Genomic DNA, 8432 nt, shown 5'->3' with positions numbered 1-8432 from the left:
GCAGTATACAAATTTATTTTTAAAAAATATTAGTAATTATTACCAGGGCTTTTTTTTGGCAGCCTCTCAGGTGGGCACTGTTGCCATTACTGTATAAGAGAAAAGGGTGAGTTCCAGCACCTTTTTCTAGGAAAAAATAAATTGGGGTTTTTTAGTTTTGAAATATCTGCATTCCGGGCCGAGCTTTTCAGGTTTGGGGGAAAATTTCAAACGCCCGTAACTCAAAAATGGGGTGAGTTTTTTTTTAAAAAAAAGATTTAAACTTTGTTTTGATTGTTCAACCAGTGTGCAATCTGTTAAGAAAATTGGACGACACAAGGGCCTTGATATGGAAAGGCCCTTAAATGTATGTTTTATTTCCTAGGTTTTGCCACGCAACCTGAGGACTATTGGGACCCCCCTCTTCAATTGTGCTCCTTAGGATCACACACATACATGTAAGCCTTGCATTTTGAACTGGGAGATATGGAAGATAACCACTTGAATACAAAATGTAAATGGGCAGCCAGTCACAAAACAGAAGTAGTTTAAAACTCAGAAGCACCACAACAGCCTGTGCTGTAATGTATGCAGTACAGCAATTGAACCACAATTTCCAACTTGTAATTTGAGAAAGTGAATGTAGAGTAGGGAATGTGCCATGGCATGAATTTTCAGAGGGAGTAATGTGCAGTAGACATTCTAGTTCATTTCTGTTTCCATTTTCTCCTCACACCTCAAATATTAGACTGTATATAACAAGTTTCGCTTCTTAGTCAAAGATACATGGAGATGCTACAATTCTATGCATGTTTATGCTGTGAAATGTCTCACTGTGTGCAATGATTATTTCCCAAGTAAATTAGCATTGCATTACAGCTTTAATTTTTATTTAATCTGTATATTATACACACTCTTGTTCCCTCTCCAGTTATGTTCTATTTCAGTACGTTTCGGCATGTATGAACAACTATTCTATCGCCTCTTCTCAGGATACCTGGATATTGCTGCTAGCAATAATAAATTTATAAAATTATATTTTAGACAGCTCTCAGGGCAGTGTACAAGAAATGTGCTAAATGCTACATAAAACCAATAACTAAAACCATAAAATTATCAACAATAGCAATACCGTAATTTTATTATTTATACCCCACCCATCTGGCTGGGTTCCCCCAACCACCCTGAGCAGCTTCCAGCACATAAAAAAACATAATAAAACATCAAACATTAAAAACTTCATGATACAGGACTGCCTTCTGAAGTCTTCTAAAAGTTGTGTAGTTCTTTTATCTCCATGAATCTTCCACAGAATATCAGCAGTACATGATGCACAGCAAACAGACCAGGTCAACCATCTCATCAGTTCCCAAAGAGCAAATTGAACAAGTATGCCTTCAGTACACATCGAAAAGTCATTGGCAGGGGTACAATGTACCTTCAGTGGCAGAGAAGGCCCTGCTATGACTCACCGTGGAAGAAGTCATAGTGTAAGTGGAACTATCAGTAGAATCTCTTCTGCAAATAATAGGAGAGGTGCTTCTTCAAAAGCCCAGGTTCCAAGTTATAAACAACAAAGTGAGCACCTTTATTTAATTAAAAAAAATTATATACGTATAGCTTGATTGTAGAAGAAAAACCTCAACGTGGTTTAAGGTTGGCTTAGTAAAAAAAAGGCAGCCAGTATGATGCATTCAAACCTTGCTCTGCCACCCAGTACTTGTGGCTGCATTCTTCAAGGGCAGCCCCATATAGAACACGTGTGCCTTTCCCTTTCTCTCATAGTCCACATATACATATTTACCTCATCCTCTCTCTTTCTCTCAACGTGCACACACAAACAGCTTGTACATCTCCCCACCTCTCTCTCTGCACAAGTGCATATCTCTGGCACACACACTCCATACTCAGTGAACATTAAGAAAAGCCCCTATGTGGGGTGAAACAAGTGTTTGCCACCAGCTGCACATGATTGGCAGGCAACAAACACTGAGGCAAACTGGGTGTTTTCAATTGTTTCTTCCTCCCTGTCATGGATGTTCAGAAAAAAATACCCTGGGACAAAGCAGGGGTCTTGTCAGCAGTTGCACGTGGTTGGCTGGCAACAAACAACTGTAGGAATGAATTGGGCCAGAAGGCAAGCAGGGAACCAATCACTACTGCTTCTCCCCCTCAAAAATTATTTAAACCCATTCATAGAAGAATGGGGCAGGCCTTTCAACTCCAGTTACTTGATTGACATATGGCTCCAATTGCCAATAAATGTTTTCCCGTGCACTGGGTTGGTGACGTGGCACCCACTCTAACCAGTGTTTACTTGTATTTCCTATGAGATCTGTGCTACCTTCCTTGTAATCTTCCAGCCTGTTTCATTGACCAGAGCTCCTCAGAAACCCAAGGAGCATTTGGGGCTCCACAGTGCTGGATAGGGTGTTAAAGAGCAATCCTGCCAATGGCCCTTTCCATCTTGCCATTCCATAGTGAAACTAGAGCCTTGACAGAATAACTTGCCAACAGGAAAATCCCATAGAACACTTAGGAATCCCTTGGATTCCGAATATTTCCAGGGGCTGGCCATATTAATGTGTTTTCACCCCTGCTAGGGGATCTGCCACACCCACCACAATTTCAAACTAACCAGGGAGCAATCAATCTGCATCTGGGCTTCTCCAGCACTTTAACTGAGGTTGCCTCTGCCATCTCAGAATGGGCAGTGGGATGAGTGGTAAATCAATAAGATCCCTGTTCTCTTTTTCTGGCCCAACATCAGGTATAGCCACTCCCATCTGCCTGCCAGGTGGATAGGTTTCCAAGTGAAGAAGATGGAATTTCTGTGAATGATGGTGACACACATCCCTCAGACCCGCTAGTGCAGTGGTATTGCATTGAATTCTGTGGCATGATGCAACTTAAAAAAGAGCACCATCACAATATACAGTGCTACAATTTCAATGATGTGCTACAGTAACTGATCTAGAAATCCCAAGGAGCAATAAGAGGCACCATCAGTGTGCACAAACCAAAATGACACACCAAGAGAAGACTTACATTGCCGTTTTCCTGGGTAAGGGCTTGTTAAACACATATCACAAATGAATCAGGCTGGTGGGAGTCCAACAATGAGTATTACAAGCTAGCACTTAGTTGTTAATCAAATTCCCATAGTGTAGTCCAGTATCAATATAAGTTTAAATAAACATCACCACAAGATAGTTCCCACTGATTCTGTGTGTAGAATCAGAGCATGAAAGCTGGAAGTTGCCCTGCCCTATTACTTACATTCTGAGCCATGCACAAATGACTTCATAATGGAGCCACAGATGTACCTTCAGCTACTGCTTTTGTTATGTGTGAGACACTATTATTAATACATGACACTGTATTATTAAGAATACTCACAAACAAGTACCAGAGCTATAATTCACCCTCATTTTGTGTTAATCTCCAGCAATCAAACAACTCAGCTTGTCCATCTGGAACCAGCACGTGATATTAAGTTTACACAGATTGCTCCAGTGGTCAGTTGTATTTGTTCAGAGCCCAGCAGGAGAAACACCATTAGAGTGTGCATTCACTAAAAAAATCCTGTAGTAATGTATCTGGAACAAAAAGAGAAAGGCAAGAGAAAAGTGGTCATGGGTGGGAGAGGGGAAATGGGAGGTCACAGACAAAAGGAAGAGAATTAACATAAATACAAGAAAAGACCAGAAATGATAAATATAGATCTGAGGGGACAAAGGGGGGAAAATATGTGGAAGAGTCACACAGGGAAAAATGGAACCAGGATATATAGCCTGGTTTCCATGACAAGTCAATTTGGGCCCCTCCCCCCCAGAAAAGCAGCAGTCTTTGCTTGCTATATGTGACCATAACTTTCTGTTATGAACAGAAATGGTAGTTTAATTTTGGTCACACTTAATAGGCATCAATCTTGATAAAAACAAAACAAAAACAAAAGCACCTTAAAAGTTGCTCATCAGTGAACTGTTTGCTATCACAGAATTCTCTAAATCAGGCTGGGGATTTTTTTTTTGCACAAAGGACCATGTGGGAAATATATCTCAAACTGAATAGTTTAGGTTTGTGATATTGACATAAATTGCTTATAATTTTCTGGGTGTTGTCAAATGGCTGGTCAAATGTTGATGTGCTTAGTGTATTTATACACATATGCTGTCATTTTGAATAAACATTTGTTACAACTGAAACTAATTTGGCAACTGAACTTTTTTCTTGTCTTGCATTTCTTGTTTCTTTGTCATATATAAATATGCCACTCCATTTTCAAAAATTTCTCTTTTACTAGTAAATTACTGTAAGGAAAAGTAGCTGAAGGTATGTTTAAAGTGTCAACAACTGTTGAAAAATACCCAAACATTCATAGGGAGTCTCATGTAGCCATATGTTTCTCATTGTTTAGCTCAGGGGACATGTAAACAATTTCAAGAATCTGAAAATACCATAATTCACCACATAATTGTCACATTTTTAATGCCAATTTTTCTTTCCAAAAAATGGGGTGTGATGATTATGTGAGCAAAAAAGACATGGCCAAGCAAGGTGGCTGGTAGCTGGCATGTCCTGGAGCAGAGGGCCCAGGAGGAGATGCAGGCAGTTAGGTGCGAGCCAAAGCACAGGGTGCCAGAGATATGCGCCTGCCGAGTTTGTGCATGCCCCCAGTGGCTTGTGCGCCCCAGGGCATGAATGGATATGGCCTGTTCTGCTGGCAGCTGGCATTAGCCCAACCTCAGAGCTCAACTGCCAGCGCTCCGGCACCTCCCGGTCCCGAGTAGGGGTGTCCCAGGCCAGGGGACTGGAGTGGGGCAGGTGCTGGGGGGGCATCAGGAACCTTGGAGGGACCCAAGGAGGCAAAAGCAATCTGGTGCCTGGGATGAACTTCCATCCCGGCCAGTAGCCAGTCCTAATTAGTGTAATAGGTTTTAATTGAGGCCACAACTAGCCTGGCTCTGCAGCTCCTCCTCCTGTCATCCTGGGCACTGCTGCTCCTGGCTGCTCTGCTCCACCCCATGGCACCAGGTATGCCCCCCTCTCCCCGCTCATCTTGTTTATCTATCCACTGTACAGTTTAGCTATCGCGGGAAGACAGAAGTTTCATGTGCCATATTCACTGAGAATGCACATGCTGAGAATTATACCATTTGACTGTTATGTGGTGAAAGATTTGGAACAGATTTTAGGGGTGCAGTGATTATGTGGTGGCAATGATTATTGGTGGCAATGATTATGCAGTGAATTACGGTATTTTACTCTTTCAGTAGCACCTTAAAGACCAACTAAGTTTTTATTTTAGTATGAGCTTTCGTGTGCATGCACACTTCTTCAGATACACTTGAAACAGAAGTCAGACCCTTATGTCATATACATAAGGGTCTGACTTCTGTTTCAAGTGTATCTGAAGAAGTGTGCATGCACATGAAAGCTGATACCAAAATAAAAACTTATTTGGTCTTTAAGGTGCTACTGAAGGAATTTTTTTATTTTGCTTCGACTCAGACCAACACGGTATTTTACTCTGACTGCGGTAAACAGCAAAATGGCTTACCATATTTGAACAGTTATTCAAATTATAGCTAACATTACAATCTTTCTTACTTAACTTGGAGGAAATCTCATTGAGACTTACTTCTGAATGGATATGTATAGGATTGTTCTATAATTGAATTGCAATCATAAGGTAGATTTCCAACAGCACAAATGATAGTCATGTGTTTAACTCTATTTCCAGGTTCCAGTGGCAGTCCAGTCAGTTGAACTTTATAGGCTTGATATCTGGTAAGAAAGCAATACTCTTTTCTCTCAGTTTCATATTTGTTAACATATATTTGAGTCTTTGTAATTTTGATACAGGGTCTAAGTTTTACCCAAAGTAGACCCATTGAAATTAATGGACCTAATTAATTTTAGTATTTCTGCTAGGAGTAAAACTTAGTTGAATACCACCCTGACCTTATAATATCCACCTCTGGCTGAAGAAGGTTATTAAGGAGATGGTATTTAACACCAGTAAAATTGGCTAAGATGTATAGAATGAGTAGTAAATCATGCTGGAAATGTAAAGAGAAGGATGAATTTTATCATATGTGGTGGACATGCGAAAAAATTAAAAGATTTTGGGAAATGATATATAATGAACTGAAAAAGATTTTCAAATACACCTTTCCCAAAAAACCGGAGGCTTTTTAATTAGGACTTATAGGAGAGGAGATTGTAAAAGGAGACCAAGTACTATTTATGTATGCGACAACCGTGGCTAGGACTTTGTTAGCCCAAAAATGGAAAACTCAGGAGTTACCGACGATTGAAGAGTGGCAGACGAAAATGATAGACTATGCGGAACTAGCAAGGCTGACTAGCAGGATCCGAAACCAGGGAGAGGCAAGGTTCCAAAAGGACTGGAGTAAATTTGTGGACTATATGGAGAGGAACTGTAGAAGTTTAAAGACACTTGCAGGACTGAAATAAATCCTACGAAATGATTTTAAATAGATGGAGTAAAGGAACTGCGAGACAGGAGTGGATAAGAAAACCGAATGAGGGGAGGGAGGGAAGTCAAAGTTCGGCAGAGCACAGGAAATTTGAGATAGCTGAATAGATGTTAAAAGGAGAAAAATTTGTGTTTATTATGTGTTGTTGTGTTTGTTGTTGAATGTTTTGTTACTGTTTAATGTGTTTATTTGAAAATTTAATAAATTGTCTTAGAAGAAGAAGAAGAAGAAGAAGAAGAAGAAGAAGAAGAAGAAGAAGAAGAAGAAGAAGGTTATTAAGGAGCTTCCTTCTGATAAAGAGGAGTTCCCTGAATCGAGAAGTGTCAAACCCAATGGCAAATGTCTCCTTCGGGGGAAAGGTGTTCAGTTGGGTGGAGGCCTTCCAGCTTCAAGCATGCTTGGATGAGGCCTAATATATGGATCCATTTCAGTCTGGCTTTAGACCAGGTTGTGGCACTGAAATCTACTTGGTCACACTAGTTGAAGATATTCGTCAGGAGAGATGTGAGAGTGCAACTCTGCCTGTTCTTTTGATGGCTTTCTATATCATCGACCACAATATCTGGAGCAGCTCAGGGAGGTGGGGTCCTTCTTTATCTTTGGTCCTACCTTCAGGGCTATTTTCAGAAAGCAGTTATGGGGCGGGCATTGTTAAGCCCCATGGGAGTAGTTCTGTGGTTTCCTGCAGGTTCCCTTCTTGTTCCCTATACCATTTGACATCTATCTGACACAACTGCTATCCGTGATCAGGAGATTTGGAGTGAAGTGCCACCAGTATGTGTCTTTCCGTTCCATCTAAATCTGGAGAGGTTGTTGAGGGAATAGGTGGATGCTTGGAGGTGGTGATGGATTGGATGTGAGCCAATAAATTGAAGCTGAATTCTGAAAAGCTGGAGGTGTTATGTGATTCAGATTATCTAGGAGGTGGGTATGTGGCCTAAATTGGATGGAGTTGCATTCCCCTGGAAGGAGCAGATCTGTCTCTTGACATATTCCTGTATCAAGTGTTGTCACGGGAGGCTCTGATGGCCTTGTTGGCTAGGACTGCCTATTTCCAGCTCCAGCTGGCTTGCTAGCTATGGCCTCTTTTGGACAGAGATTCTTGACCATGGTACTCCATGCTCTGGTAACTTCCAGATTGGATTACTGCAATACACTCTGTGTGGGGCTGCCTTTAAAGACGACTCAGAAACTTCAGCTTCTCCAAAATGCAGCAGCTAGATTGTGCAACTTTCTTTGTTCTCCTGAACCAAGTCACCAGTGTTAGCCCCCTTTCCCAAAAGCTTGTGAAATGTTCCCTTCCAGTTTACCCCCAGTGAATGTAGTAGCAAATTGCGGCAAGAAATTTCTTTTCAGGGTGGAGCTATAATGTATTAGTCTTAATCCAGGCTATTACTGACCAGTTCAACACTTCCACTGCTTCACCTGTTCAATCTCTAGGACAAATAGCACACTGCCCAGCATACTGATAATACAACACTTAAAAGGGAGTGGGTGGTGCTGTGGTCTAAACCACTGACCCTCCACGCAACGGAGTGAGCTCCCATTGCTCTGTCCCAGTTTCTGCCAACCTAGCAGTTTGAAAGCTTACCAGTGTAAGTAGATAAATAGATACCGCTGTGGCAGGAAGGTAAACGGCATTTTCGTGCACTCTGGCACTCATCACGGTGTCACCAGAAGCGGTTTAGTCATGCTAACCACATGACCTGGAAAGCTGTCTGAGGACAAACGCCGGCTCCCTCGGCCTGAAGCAAGATGAGTGCGGCACCTCATAGTCACCTTTGACTGGACTTAACTGTTCAAATCTAAGATGTCTCCTGCAGGCTTCAAGTAGATGTTTAAAAACATGGTGAATAAGGTGGGCACTGAGGGATCCACAACGCACAGCAGTAATATCACAGCACCCCCTTCTGGAAACGATCCAATAGGAGTGGAATCACATTATCA

The 8432-nt window shown here is 41.5% G+C and overlaps 1 long non-coding RNA gene across 1 annotated transcript in view; it reads left to right on the top strand.

The window, feature by feature from the left end:
• Positions 1 to 92: 92 nt before the first annotated feature.
• The window catches only part of LOC118093467 (uncharacterized), a 441102-nt gene continuing 432762 nt past the window's right edge, over positions 93 to 8432 (top strand). Inside the window, exons 1-3 of the long non-coding RNA XR_009557561.1 lie at positions 93 to 106; positions 365 to 437; positions 5726 to 5772. This is a non-coding gene — a long non-coding RNA (uncharacterized LOC118093467). The remainder of the gene's footprint in view (positions 107 to 364; positions 438 to 5725; positions 5773 to 8432) is intronic.

The sequence above is a fragment of the Zootoca vivipara genome, chromosome 5 (assembly GCF_963506605.1).
Source record: "Zootoca vivipara chromosome 5, rZooViv1.1, whole genome shotgun sequence".
In the NCBI taxonomy this organism is placed as follows: domain Eukaryota; kingdom Metazoa; phylum Chordata; class Lepidosauria; order Squamata; family Lacertidae; genus Zootoca; species Zootoca vivipara.
This window is presented reverse-complemented; position numbering and strand designations above follow the sequence as displayed.